We start from the raw sequence: 15633 nt of genomic DNA on the forward strand, positions 1-15633 counted from the left end.
GAAGAATCAACGAGAGTTTTACACAATCTCTTCCAGAAAATAGAATAGAAAGGAACATGATATCATTATCCTGATATCAAAACAAAGCAAAGACAGCACAAAGGAAAGAAGGGAGGGAGGGAGGGAGGGAGGGAGGGAGGGAGGGAGAGAGGAGGAAGGTACAGAAGAAAGAACACTGCAGGCTGATTTTGCTCATAAGCCTAGATGGAAAAATCCTCAAGACAGTGTTAGCAAATCAAATTTAGCAATGCATAAAAAGAATAGTAGACCATCTCTACTAAAAATTCCAAATTAGCCAGGCGTGGTGGTACATGCCTGTAACCAGCTACTCGGGAGGCTGAGGCAGGAGAATTGCTTGAACCCAGGAGGTGGAGGTTGCAGTGAGTCGAGATCACACCAATGAACTCCAGCCTGGGAGATGGAGACTCCAGCTAAAAAACTTTAAATAATATTTTTTAAAAAATAGTGAATAACAGCAAATCCTGGCAAGGATGCAGAGACACCAGAGCACCCACACTTGCTGGTGAAAATGTAAAATGGTACAGCCACTCTGGAAAAAATTTGGCAGTTCCTTATAAAACTGAAAATGTACTTATCATAGGACCAAGAAAATGCAACCATGGGCATTTCCAGGACACAAACAAAAACTTGTTTTTAGACAGAATTTTATATACAAATGTTCATAGCAGCTTTATTTGTAATAACCCCAAACAGAAAACTACCCAGATGTCCTTTAATGGTGAATGGTTGGATACACTGCGGTACATCCATATTATAGAATACTACCCAGCATTACAAAGAACAATCTACTGACACATGAAACAACTTGAATGAAACTCAAATAAATTATCAATTTTAAAAAGTAAGTCAATCTTTAAAAGGTACATACTATATGATTCCATGTATATAACATTTGTGAAATAACAAAATTACTAGCAACAGTTTTGCTCCTCATCCCCAATACCTTATGCTCTGCTGGCCTAGAGGTCTTAGTTCCAGAGGGAGGAATGCTGCCGCCAGGAGACACAGCGATGATCCATTGCACTGGAAGTTTAGGCTGCCACCCAGCAGCGCCAAGCTCCTCATGCCTCTGGATCAACAGGTAAAGAAGGAGTTCCTGCGCTGGTGGGGGTGGCTGGTCCAGACCACCAAGGAGAAACTGCCCTGCTGCTTCACAACGGACTGGGGAAGAGCATGTCTGGGGTATAGGAGGGCTCTTGGGGAATGTGCTGTGATTAAGATCAATGGAAAAGCACAACAACCCAATCTAGGCAGGATTAGTAATAGTCCAGAACCTTTGGGAATGAGGGTTCCCCACCAGGTTAAAAACCACAACCAGCAGAGGCTTCCTGAAGGCAAAGGGAATACATACTGGGGAGTGGAAGAACGTAGTTATAGGACCATGTGACCAGCTACAGAAACCAGGACTGCAATTGTCATGAGTGTTTCCTGTTTATTTGGTACCAGAGAGAGAGAGAGGGAGAGAGTGTGTGTTTAAAGTTTTGGAAGAAAACATAGGAAGAAATCTTCATCACTTGAGGTTAGGGAAATTGTTCTTAGACATGACGCCAAATGCATGTAAAAGCAAAAATCCATCAATTAGACGTAATCAAAATAAAAAACATAGCTTGGAAAAAGACACTATTAAAAAACACTGAAAAGACAGCTAAAGGCTGGGAGAGAATATTTGCAAACCACATATCCAACAAAGAAAGTAGTCCGGCATATATAAAGAACTCTCAAAATCAACAGTTAGAAAACCATCCAAACAAAAGTGGGTAAAAGACTTGGATCCTCACTGAAGAGGACGCTCTATGTGGAAGACAGCAAGCCTATGAGAGACCATCAACACTAGTCATTAGGGAAATGCAAATCAAAACCACAGTGAGGTGACACTGGAAAGCACTTTGACAGTTCTGTTAAACCACATAGCCCAGCAGTCCCACAACGATTTTCCCTGCAATAAGGAAAAATTGTGTTCACATGAAAACCTCTGCACAAATATTTATAGCAACTCTGTCCATAATCGCCCAAATCTGGACACAACTACATGTCCTCCCATGGATGAAGGGGTAACCACCCGTGTCTCCCTGTGCAGGCAAACACCATTCCACAATAGAAAGGAACATGCCACTGACACACAGAGCACTGGGGTGGATCTCAAAAACATGATGCTTAGCAAAAGCAGCCAGTTACAGAGATCCCATGCTGCGTGCCTCCACTCACGTGACCTTCCCGAGACAACAGTGTGACAGGGATGGAAGGTGCATCAGCACTCAGCAGGGTTGGGTGGGGAGGGCTGGACTCCAGCAAGAGGGGTGCAGTTCCTCGGCATCCTTGAGTGGAACTTTGTACATGTGAAAATTCTCAGACCTAAACAGCTCTTTTAAATGGGACCAGATGGGGAAATAAAACTAACATTTTTGGTCATCTGTTTTATATCAGTCACCACAGGTACAGTTGTGACCTTTGAACAACAAGTGTCCAAACTACATGGGTCTACCTACATACAGATTTTTTTCTTAAAAAAAATTTTTGTTTTTTTTGAGACGGAGTCTCTCTCTATCGCCTAGGCTGGAGTGCAGTGGCGTGATCTCGGCTTACTGCAAGCTCCACCTCCCCGGTTCACGCCATTCTCCTGCCTCAGCCTCCCGAGTAGCTGGGACTACAGGCCTACAGGCACCCGCCACGACGCCCGGCTAATTTTTTGTATTTTTTAGTAGAGACGGGGTTTCACCATGTTAGCCAGGATGGTCTTGATCTCCTGACCTTGTGATCCACCCGCCTTGGCCTCCCGAAGTGCTGGGATTACAGGCGTGAGCCACCACACCCGGCCTTAAAATTTTTTTTTTAAATTTTTTAATTAAATCTGCTTAAATAGACGTGGGGTCAGCCAGGTGTGAAATGGCAAGCATGTCACCAAATGATAATACTTAAAGCAAGTTCACAGGTTGTTAAAAAAAAAGAAACAATCTAGTACATCCACAAATAGGAAACCAAACACACCTGAACACATCTATGATTAAATAAGAATATTTAATGGCATGGAATGATATGTACACTGTAGGTTCAATATGTTTTCAAAACATACCCAGCACCTATGGCTGCCTGTGCATAGTGAAAGCATAGAAAGGTATAACAGAGTAATTTTTACAATTAATAAAGTTCAATGCAATTGAGAAAGGTTTCTATAAAAATTGTTAAAATATTTTAGAGGGCAAATGCTTACTTTGCATAGCAATGCTTCAGTTACCTGGAATGCCCTCCCTTCTTTCTTCCAAGCAATTTTATGCAGTGCTAAGCTCAGTGGCTCTTACTCCAAGTGCCAGCAAGGTGAACAACCCAGTTCCTGCTCTCAGGGAACTCACATTCTGGTGTAATTTATTTTTGCAACATACTTGCTGACAATATCAAATGAATAAGCTATTAGTATTGAAAAGTAATTTACACACTCTCCAGTGTGGTCCTCATTGTGACATATGTCTTCCTATGAGATGGATGCAAACTCACAGCAAAAACTATGTGTATACATACAGCCACATGCCGCATGACTTTCAGTCGATGACGGACCACATATATGGCGGTGGTTCCACCATATCCTATTTTTGCTATGCCTCTTCTATGTTTCGATACATAAATGTTTACCACTGTGTTACAACTGGCTACGTAGTCAGTACAGTCACATGCTGTCCAGGTTTGTAGCCTAGAAGCAATAGGCCATACCATAGAGCCCAGGTGCACAGTAGGCTATACCATCTAGGCTTGCGTGTCACTCTATGATGTTTGCACAATGACAAAATTGCCTAATGATACATATCTCAGAATGTATCCCCATCCTTAAATGATGTGTGACTGTATTTTACTAACCTGGCCAGGTGGGACCTTCACCAATAAAAATTCTACATAGAAAATGCTATTTATTATTTCTTTCAGACATTAGAGATTCCTTAACTTTAGTTTTAAATAATCTTGATATACAAACTTTTTATTTCCCTTGTTCTCCAAATAGGTAAACCAAGATTTTTCATATTAACAGGTACGACTTCTACCTACATATATTGCCTTTGGAAAAGACAATTATCTGCAACTGTAATTAAACATTCTTTTATTTCTCCCATTGCTTAAAGGAGTTCACTCTTCTGGCTGAAATATAAAACTATACAATTATAAATACTTATTTGCAAGGCTTCTCTTTGAACAAATTTGCTTGTTGTATAAGCCACTTGCTGATCACTTTATAAGCTACTTAATTATAAAACATGGTATGACAGAGTGTCTTGTATAGTTTAATTGAATTATAGTTTTGCATTTTAAAATGTACAGATTATGCTATATAACATATTAGTTTTAAATTGTTTTATAATTGTTATGGACTTACTATGTGTCAGTCCCCAGATCTGTCAGCATGCTGGATGATGAAATTCATAATAGCTCTTGAGAAATAGAGGAAAATTTACACCCAGAGTTGCTCAGAAAGGTCTGGGCATGTTCCAACTATCACATCCCAGATGGACCCAGCCCTGATGGGATCCTCACATCCCCTTCCCTTCTTATGGAGACACAAAGCTGAGCACCTGTCTATTGACAGCTTTCGGCTTTTAGACAGCCTCTCAGACTAGGCCAACTGCTCACAATCCTGCTGACCCTCTTTGGCCCCTATGATGTTGTAAAGGCAATGCGGTACTCATGTCAGCAGCACACATACTATAACTGGCACAACACAGAGGTCAGCATGGGCCCCGTGCACAGATGACATATAAATTCATGAAGTGTTCTACATATATATATGTGTATATATATGTTCTACATATATATGTGTGTATATATATGTTCTCCGTATATATATGTGTATATATATTTTTATATAGGTATATATAAATATACATTTTGTTTTTTTGAAACTGGGTCTTGCTCTGTCATCCAGGCTGGAGTGCAGTGGTGCTATCACGGCTTACTGCAGCCTCGACCTCTTGAGCTCAAGTGATCCTCCTGCTTCAGCCTCCCAAGCAGCTGGAACTGCAGGTGTGCACCACCACATCTGGCAAATTTTTGTATTTTTTGTAGAGATGAGGTTTCACCATGTTGCCCAAGCTGGTCTCAAATTCCTGAGCTCAAGTGATCCTCCTGCCTTAGCATCCCAAAGTGCTGGGATTACAGGCGTGAGTCACTGTGCCCAGCTGCATTCCATATTTCTACACACACATGCACACATGGAGGAGTATACGTTGGGGAAAGTAAAGCTGGGGAAATGTGAATAAAATCAGTGGGTTGTATTGATATCAATATCCTGATTGTGATATGTGTGAAATGTTACCGCTGAAAGAAATTGGGCAAAGTATACAACTATGTGTGACGCTATGATTACATTGTATAGGATTAGATTGCATATAATTATATCAACATATAATCATAAAATACATTCATTGCCTTTATAATAGTATGATTATATCAATATAATGTTTAATTTTTTAAAAAGGCAATGAGCTGGGCGCCGTGGCTCACACCTGTAATCCCAGCACTTTGGGAGGCTGAGGCGGGTGGATCACAAGGTCAGGAGTTTGAGACCATCCTGGCCAACATGGTGAAACCCCGTCTCTACAAAAAATACAAAAATTAGCTGGATGTGGTGGCGTGTGCTTGTAATTTCAGCTATTCGGGAGGCTGAGGCAGGAGAATTGCTTAAACCTGGGAGGCGGAGATTGCACTGAGCCCAGATTGCACCACTGCACTCCAGCCTGGTGACAGAGTGAGATTCTGTCTGGGAAAAAAAAAAAAAAAAAAAGTCAATGCAGTTAGGCAGGTATAATGCATGAGCATAATATGGGCATAACATATGAGCATAACATGGGAAGCCTATCTCATTGATATATACGATTTACTTGGTCTCTGCACCTGACAATCTCCTGGTCTAAAGCTTTAAAAATGTACTTACTGTTACCTTGTCACTATACTAATGTGCAAACATATGAAATAAGATAGAAAATGTCCACAAGGGCCAGTGATCAAAGGAAATAACAGACAACAAAAACACTACACACCCTTCTCTGAAATTTTCCATGAGAGCTGAGGGTTCAAGTGAATATTTCTTTCTCTTCTGGAAGACACCTCATGAAGGTGGTAGCATAAATAATTATCCACAAAGGATTGTCAGGCATTCATCCCTAATGAAAACTACTAAGCCAAAACTAACAAAAAAAAATTGTAATGATAGTTTTGTAGCACAAAATAATTAAACTGAGGCAGGCAGAGGAAAGTAAGAGAATCCACATAACTACAGCTTACATCACCTTAAATCTCGACAGCCCCAGGTGGTGAGAACGAACCCAGTCCCAGCAGTCCAGGCTTCTCCATTCCTCCTCTTGCAGGCACAGTTTGGGTAGAGACATCTCTTGGGCTCTTGCCCACTGACTTGTCATTCACAGGCATTCAAACTGTGATGTTTGAAACTGTCCACCTCCGCAGATCCAGGGACAGTCCCTCCAGTCCAAAGGCTTACTGCAACTGGCCCTCAGCCCCCTTCAAACTGGACTTCTGGTTGCTTCTTTCCTTCTCCCCCTGAATTCGGAAGAGCTTCTTCCTGAGGTCCTTCTGCCGCTTCAGCTTCTCCTCCTCCTCCTTCTGCTTGGCTCTGAAGTGCTCCTTATTGTGCAGGTGCTGCTGCTCCTTGGCCTTCTTCATCTTCTGACTGTGCACCGTACTCAGAGCATCCAGCAGTGCGAGGATCTGACCAGGACAAAAGCCAGTGAGTATCAGAATGCTCTCAGCCACCTGACACACTCGCATCCTAAACACTAAGACTAGAGGCAACCCATGATCCAAATGAATATTAACTGCATGAAAATGCATCCTGCGCTAGGAAGTCGTTGTTGGCATGGAGACACAGGTGTGATCGCATTTTACCTTTACCACCTGTGTTCATCATTCTGTGGACACTGTGTGCAGCTAACCAAGACAGAGGAGTTCCCCAGCCATGTGCCTGTTATCCCCATCAAAAGCACAGGGCAGAGCAGGACCAGGCAAAGGAAGGGAAATGGACTCTGGCTCTTCCTCTGACTTTAGTTCCAGTGCCCTGAATAACTGAGACTGCAGTAGAAACAGGAAGTGTGCTGCTGAGAGCGTTCTTTTCCTATCTAAACGCAGCATGCAGTACAGCATGGGCAACAGTACCTGTCTTTCATGAGGCTCGCGTATGACGGCCAGTCTCCACCTGTTCTTCGGCACCTTGCCTGCCTTTGCTTGGGTCTTGGGCTTGTTCTTAAATGGCAGGGCCTTCTGCGAGGCTTTTGGAATCTGCAGTGAATTTTTGCCTCAGGATTGCCTTAGGACTGGCTAAAAAGAAAAATAAAGACCGTGACATATTCAAATTATGACCAATGTGTATTTAAAACTTCTGTATAAAATCTTCTCTTTGGGTTGACTTTTCCACAAGATCAGCAACACCAGAGTACACTGGCCCTGAGAAATCAGGTCTCAATCATCCGCCAAATATGAACTGCCTCAGTGGACCCCCATAATTCTTGGTAAACAGAGGAACAGAGAGCTTATACTTACAACTCTCCCCCCAAAAGCCTCTGTGCCCATTTCTATGGTGAACTATGGGGTCTCAACAGAGCAGATGAATAGATCCCAGTTTCTTTTCATGGAAATTTTAGGCTTTGTCTTTAGGCCACTGAGGTGGTTATTTCCCAGCCTAACAAAAATAATTTAGTTTTTCATCTTGACTATCAACCACTCTAGATATTGGGTTTTTCATTTGTTTGTTTGTTTGTTTGCTTGCTTGTTTGAGACAGAGTCTCGCCCTGTTGCCCAGGCTAGAGTGCAGTGGCACAATCTCAGCTCACACAGCCTCCACCTCCCGAGTTCAAGCAATTCTCCTGTCTCAGTCTCGCAAGTATCTGGGACTACAGGCACACACCACCATGCCCAGCTAATTTTTGTATTTTCAGTAGAGATGGGGTTTCACCATGTTGGTCATGCTGGTCTAGAACTACTGACCTCAGGTGATCCACCTGCCTTGGCCTCCCAAAGTGCTCGGATTACAGGCATGAGCCACCACACCTGGCCCACTCTGGATTTAAGGACAGTTCTTCCTTCAGTCAGCAGCCAAAGAGTCCTGATTCCTGATTCTAATTAAGAAGTTTAACTTTATTCTATTTCTGATGGAAGGCTGGCTGAAAGAAGGGAGACTCAAAAACAGATGAAGGCAAAATACTCTGTACTGAATTTTCAAGGTAATCTTAAATTCTATGTTCAATCAAGATGGCACAAATTCTTAATGGCCTCATAAATACTATTAATAAATTGAAAGTTTTGCCCTAGGCTTTTATTAAAGAAAAAGTTTCTCCTATGTCTTGAAATGTAGTATTAAAGACATCATCCCCAATAATATTCCATATTCTCTGTTTAGGAACCCCAATTGTTTTCGAATTCAAGAATTCAGAGAAATCTGCTTCTCACAGAAGAGTAGAATGGATAATGGGCACCACATCCTGAAGTGTATTTTAATAAAAATTCATGTAAGACGGTTCAAAATTTCATTAACTACTTTATATAAAAACAAATGCCTGGGAGACTTCTGTTTCTAGCAGAGTGGCAGACTGATGCCTTGAACAACCCTCTTCTTACAAAACTGAATACTCCACATGAAAACAAATCTTTTCAAATACGTTGTTAAGCTATGAAGAGAATAACGAAATTTCTAAGAAACCAAAAATCTAAATGAAAATAGAAGTCCAGACAGGCACTGAACACCTAAAAAAAAAAAAGAAAAACAAAACAAAACAAAACTTGAATTGTCTTCAAGCATGTGGAACAGCAGGAACTCTTTAAGCTGCTGCTGCTGGTGGAGGCCAAGCCACTGTGCTCCCAGAACACGACACAGAAGCCTCCACACTGAGGCAGAGCACAGGTGCCCTGGAGTCTCCACCCCACCCAGGGATCCTCCAGCAGAAGTGTGTGTGCCCCTGCATACCCGCAAGTCCCATATCCAGACCTAGCGCTCAGGGCCATGGGATAACGGCCAAAAATAGGAAATCATTTTACTCATCAGTGGATAAATGGTGACACAGTCATATAATGGAACTCAACAATGACAATAAATCAATGTCTGCCATAGACAAGAACATGGTTGTGTCCTATAATACTGAAGCAAAGAAGCCAGGCTAAATAGAATGTGTTGTATTTTATAAAATTCAAAACCAGGCAGAACAAATCTATGTCAGGAACTGGGAAAGTGGCTATTTTGGGGGGCGGGGTGGGGCAGCAGTGCCTGGGATAGGCTTCAGGGTGAGGCTACTGCTTGCTCCAGGGTGTGGCGGCCTGGTGTGCTACAGTTTATCTAGCTGCACACCTGCAATTTGGGCACTCTTCTGTATGTACATTAACATTTTAATAAAAAGCTTATTAAAACATTAAAACTTTCAGAAAAATCCACATTGCTTCAATAGAAATTAGCACATTGATGCTTTAAAAATACATGTATATGGTGGGGGAAAAAGTGGTTCAAAAGAGTACCCAGTGAAAAGTTTAAGAGGGAGGGACACCAGCAAGGGGCCAATCAATAGTCCCCTGCGTTTGTCCTCTGACAAAGACAGCCAAAGCAGCAAACAACTATATTTTGATGAAGGTTCTAAAGGAGAGCCCCAGAGTGCATCAAGGAGTAGCAGAAATCCAGTAGAGCACAGAAAACCAGGACGGTCACATAAAGGAGAGAAGGAAATATCTGTCCCCCACCACCCATCCCCAGAGGGATCAGCCTGAAGCAGAGGGGATGTCTCCCTGCGGAGATAAGGAAGCAAAAGGGGCCCAGCAGCCCCAGCACTCCCCTCAGAGAAGGAACTGACGTTGCGCCCCACCCCTATGGACCAGCTGCTGCTGCAATGTGACCTCCTGGACCCGGAACCACTTCGGGAGCATGTCCCGCCCAGGGTGAGCAGCCACCGCACCTTTCTACCATCCTCAGGGTTTGTTGCTCTGTATCACCCCCGCCTAGTGGCCCACCACCCCTGAGCTGCTGTTACACTGTCTTAGGCCATTTAGTATGGCTGTAACAGAATACCTGAGACTCGGTAACTTATTTTATAAAAAAGGTTTATTTGGCTCACCCTGCTTGTGTCTGAAAAGTCTGAGATAGGGCAGCACATCTGGTGAGGGTCTTGTGCTGCTTCATCTCATGGGGAAAGTGGAAGGGGAAACAGGTGTATGCAAAGGGCTCACATGGCAAGAGAGGAAACACGAGAGTCTAGGAAGCTGAATTGACTCTGATAATCCACTCCTGGTAACTAATCCAGTCCCATGAAAAGGCCTAACCTATTCATAAAGGATCTGCCCCAGTGACCCAAATACCTCCCACTAGGCCCCACCTCCCACACCACCACATTTGGAATCAAATTTCAACATGAGTGCTGGTGGGAACAAACGAAGTCCACATCACAGCATACACCCTACCCTGTGGGGCCAGGCTGCTGTGCCCCTCCCCTCCCAGCTGCAATTGCGCCCTGCCCCTTGGGCCCTGAGCTGACTTGGTGCCCTGCTTTCCAGGGAATCAGTGCCTTGGCTACCCAGAGCAGACAACCTCTCATTGCATGAGACCTGCAGCACTGCCCCGCTTCACAGGGAATCAGTCTTGGCTGAGCTGAGCAGCCACACCTGACAGGGATGAGACAACATGGCACCCCCACATCCCAGGAAAATAGCATTGGCTGAACTGGGATATCTTGCCTTTCAGGACAAACAACTGTGGAACCCTGCTTTCTTGAAACTGGACTATCCCTGGAGAATCTGAGTTGCCCAGGCACCTGCCTCTCCAGGGAGAGAAGTAGTTGTTGCGCTGGTCCCTGCCCCCAAGGGCCCAAGCCACAGCAGTGCTCCACCATTCTGGGGTCCTTGCTGGTGCTGTACTTGGCCTCATGGAGACTGGGATGCTGCTGTGTTCCACCACTCCAGGCTCCAGAGTCACTACCACGTAACTCCCATGTCCAGAGTCACTCCCATCCCCTGGGGGTTTACTTCTTAAACTTCTCCCAAAAATAGAGCGAGAGGAAATAATTCCAAACACATTTCACCAGGCCAGTGCCACCTTAATACCTAAGCCAAACCAAAACACACACATACACACACAAGAAAAACTACAAGTCAACTTCTCCAATAAATTAAACACTGATGCAAAAATCCTAAAAAAAATTTAGCAAATAGAATTCAACAACACATCAAAAAGATTATACATAATGATTAAGTGGGATTATTCCCTGGTGTGCAAGCCTGGTTTAACATATGCAAATCAATGTGATATATCACATTAACAAAATAAAATGTAAAACCACATGGTCACCTCAATTGATGCAAAAAAAGCATTTAACAAAGTTTAGCAACATTTCTTCATAAACCCTCTTAATAGTTTATGTATAGAAGGAAAGTTTCTCAACATAATAAAGACCATTTATAAAAAACCCACAGTCTACATCATAGTTAGTGGGGAACAACTGAAAGCTTTTCCACTAAGATTGAGTACAAGATAGAGATGCCCAGTCTTGTCACTTGTATTCAACATAGTACTAGCAAGAGCAATCAGATGAGAAAAAAAAAAAAAAGGCAACTAAATTAAAGAAGTAAAATTATCTCTATTTGCAGATGACAAGATCCTTTATCTAAAAAACCCCAAGGATTCCACAAAAAAACTGTGAGAACTACTAAATTGATTCAGTTAAGCTGCAAGGTATAAACTCAACATATAAAAATCAGTCGCATTTCCATATACAAATAACCTAGTTGACAAAGAAATCAAGAAAATAATCTCATTTACAACAGCATCAAAGAAAAACAAAAACTTAGGAATAAATTTAACCAAGAAGGTGAAAGATGTGTACACTTGAAAACCATAAAACATTGATGAAAGAAATTTAGACATGAACAAATGGAAAGATATCCTATGTTCATGGTCAGAAGAATTAATATTGTTAAAATGTTCACACTGCCCAAAGCAAATATACAGATTTAAAACAATTCTCATCAAAGTTCTGATGGCATTCTTCACAGAACAGAAAAACACAATTCTGGCCGGATGTGGTGGTTCACACCTGTAATCCCAGCACTTTGGGAGGCCGAGGCAGGTGAATCATGAGGTCAGGAGTTGGAGACCAGCCTGGCCAACCTAGTGAAACCCTGTCTCTACTAAAACCACAAAAATTAGCCAGACATGGTGGCACGTGCCTGTAGTCTCAGCTACCCGGGGGACTGGGGCAGGAGAATTGCTTGAATCCAGGAGGTGGAGGTTGCAGTGAGCCAAGATCGTGCCACTGCACTCCAGCTTGGGTGACAGAGTGAGACTTCATCTCAAAAAAACAGAAAAAACAATCCTGAAACTCATATGGAACCATAACAAATCCCAAACAGCCAACAGGTTACTGTTAGAGAAAAAGTTGGAGACATCACATCTCCTGATTTAAAATTGTATTACAAAACTATAGTAATCAAAACAGTATGGTACTGGCATAAAAACAAACAAAAAATAGACCAATGGAACAGAACAGAGACTTTTGAAATAAAGGTCATATACTGCCAACTAATTTTTGACAAAGGCAAATAAGACAACACAATGGAAAAAAAGATATTCTCTTCAATAATAGTGCTGGGAAAACTGGATTTTCACATGCAAAAGAATAAAATTGGACCCTGATCATACACCACACACAAAACTTAACTCAAAACAGATGCAAGACCTAAAGAAGACCTGAAACCATAAAACTCCTAGAAGAAAACATAGGGGGAAAGCCTCTTGATATTGGCCTTAGCAATAATTTTTTGGATATTGCACCAGAAGCCAGGCTAACGCAAACATAAACAAGGAGGACTGCATCAAGCTAAAAAGCTTCTGCACAGCGAAAGAAACAACCAATAAAATGAAAAGGGAACCTACAGACTGAAAGAAATATTTGCAAATCACATATCTGATAAAGTGTTAATATCTAAAAATCAGTAAAGAACTCTTACAACTTACGAGCAGAAAAACAACCCAGTTGAAAAATGGGCCAAATAGGAAATGACCAATAGTAAATGGGGAGACATACATTAAAATAATACAAACTAGCAGACATGCAGGATGAAAAACTTAAGGATCTAATGTACAACATGAGGGCTATAGTTAATAAAAATGTGTTGTCTTAGGGATTTTTGTTAAATAAGATTTTAGCTGTTCCTGTCAAACACAAAAAAATGAAACTATGTGAGATGGTAGATACATTAATTTGCTTCACTGTAGTAACCAGTTTACTATATGTATCCTTTAAGATCATGTGGTCAACCTCAAATATATAAAATAAATTTTATTTTAAAAAAGAAAAGTTTGTCTTCAATCCAGAAAGAACCACTATTACCATTTTTTGGTGTTCCGTTACAAAATATTCCGTGAATATACAACTGTTCAATCAAATTTAACATTAGACTTTATACTTGAACATTCAAAGCATGTAAGAAATTATAGGCCGGGCGCGGTGGCTCAAGCCTGTAATCCCAGCACTTTGGGAGGCCGAGACGGGCGGATCACGAGGTCAGGAGATCGAGACCATCCTGGCTAACACGGTGAAACCCCGTCTCTAATAAAAAATACAAAAAAAAAACTAGCCGGGCGAGGTGGCGGGTGCCTGTAGTCCCAGCTACTCGGGAGGCTGAGGCAGGAGAATGGCGTGAACCCGGGAGGCGGAGCTTGCAGTGAGCCGAGATCTGGCCATTGCACTCCAGCCTGGGTGACACAGCAAGACTCCGTCTCAAAAAAAAAAAAAAAAAAAAAAAAAGAAATTATAGAAAAGTGTCTGTGTGACTCCCTGTCTGCAGGGCACAGACTGCATCTCCACACACACACACGCGACCGGTACCTTACACAGAGTCCTTGTTCGCCTTTAGTCTGACGCCATGGGTAAGCCCGAGTTGGCTGGTGGTCCACATTCCTGACCAGGTGTCTTTCTCACCCACTGGGTTTCAACAAAGATGCTACTGGGTTATAGAAGGCTGGGATGGAAACAGGATACCAAGTTTGCATGAAGACAATATCTGAAAAGAGAGGTAATTTACTTTAACATTTTCAAAAGGAGATTCATATCCATATTGTGAAGAAACAAAGAACAAAACCTTCACTCCAAACTTCTCTACCTGGTTGCAAAGTATTTGAAGGGAAAGCTCGCTAAGAAACTATTCTCATAGATCACAGAACTGTTACTGGGTGTGGCCAGGAGACTGCAGACACAAGGCGAATGGGCACACCGCATAAGACTGGGAGATCTAAGGCTGGAGCTGATCAACTCTCTAGAGACCTGACTCCAGCCTCTCGTCACACTGGCTAGAAGTCAAGCATGAATGGTAACACCCTGCCCTGAACACTACTCAGGACACTCACCACTCATCAGCAGCTTATCCTGAAAGCTGGCCCGGAAAGCTCCTTCTGGAGCTCAGAGCGCTTTCTTGATCTGCCCCCTTATCCCACTGACAGTTCGAATCACAGCACCTTCAAATTTGGCTACTTCCAAGGCAGAATTAAACATTCCCTACAGGTATAGCAAGATAAAAACACACACAAAATCATATACTTTATGCTTTACTTCTTCCCTCAAACATATATCCTTGGTTAAAGAAAAAAAACAACTCACTGAAGGGTGATACAATAATCAAAATGTATTTGCCCCTGAAAGTAGAATTACTACCTCAAAAATACAACCCTTTCATTTCCCCCAAAATAATCATGTGGGTTCATGGGCATGCTCATCACCGCTGTCCGTGTGGAAGAGAAGATCGAAGAGGGATTTACTGGACTGAACTGGCCTAGGCAGCCTTTGCTGGCGTCTCTCAGACTGGACTGCTGCTCAGATCCTTTTACTCAGGTGCATACACTTAGAACATGAAAACAGTAAGATAAACGCCGGTGGTATTATTACCTTATATTGCAAGAACAATTTTATGATCTTCCTAACTCTGTGTTTCTAATGGAAACATCCCCACTAATGAAATTGTCAATAAATGCTGCTCAAACCACCCTCCCCAAATACTGAAAAACAGTACATCTGTTTCTCTGTACCCTTGCCAAGTTGTCTGCAAATGCTTTGTCGATTTTTCTGCTGAATGGTTAGACAAACTTGTGATTTTTTTTCCTTTGTTAACACAAATTTAAAAAGTAGGAAACAAAACCCAGTGGATAAAATGACATATTTTCAATATGACTTCTGTGGCAGTCTCACATGGAAGTCATGAGTAACAGCCTCAAAAATAGCTGTTTTACTACTGCTTTCTTCGGCACAGTTAAGTAACAGAATATAAAGGAACAAACAAAATATGAAGTTTATAAAAGATTTCAAATACTTTTCTAAAAACATGAGGCCCATATTTTAGAGGTATTTCATTCCTTTTCTCAAACAATATGGACATTTATAAATATGAGAATATATAGATATACAGACCTTAATAAATGAAGTATTCTTGAAAATTTTATATGGAAAACCAGTTAGCTTTAATTTCTTCACAATTTTTATGGATTTATCCAGATCAAGGACAACTCCTGTGGCAGCTATCCGAAAATCAGGCTAACAGGAACCCCAAAATTTGAAAATAGGAATAATATCAGCAAGAGAAAAACTTCAATTCTATGTGACA

General features: G+C 41.9%; 1 non-coding gene and 1 pseudogene across 1 annotated transcript; one reads left to right on the forward strand and one right to left on the reverse strand.

Moving 5' to 3' along the window:
• Nucleotides 1-3017: 3017 nt before the first annotated feature.
• Nucleotides 3018-15633, reverse strand: part of LOC139355402 (ribosome biogenesis protein BMS1 homolog) — a 54766-nt pseudogene continuing 42150 nt past the window's right edge.
• LOC139356452 (U6 spliceosomal RNA) lies at nt 4681-4784 on the forward strand. Its single transcript, XR_011608424.1, has one exon. It is a non-coding gene; the product is annotated as a U6 spliceosomal RNA (small nuclear RNA).

Source organism: Macaca nemestrina, chromosome 9 (genome assembly GCF_043159975.1).
Source record: "Macaca nemestrina isolate mMacNem1 chromosome 9, mMacNem.hap1, whole genome shotgun sequence".
NCBI classification, from domain to species: domain Eukaryota; kingdom Metazoa; phylum Chordata; class Mammalia; order Primates; family Cercopithecidae; genus Macaca; species Macaca nemestrina.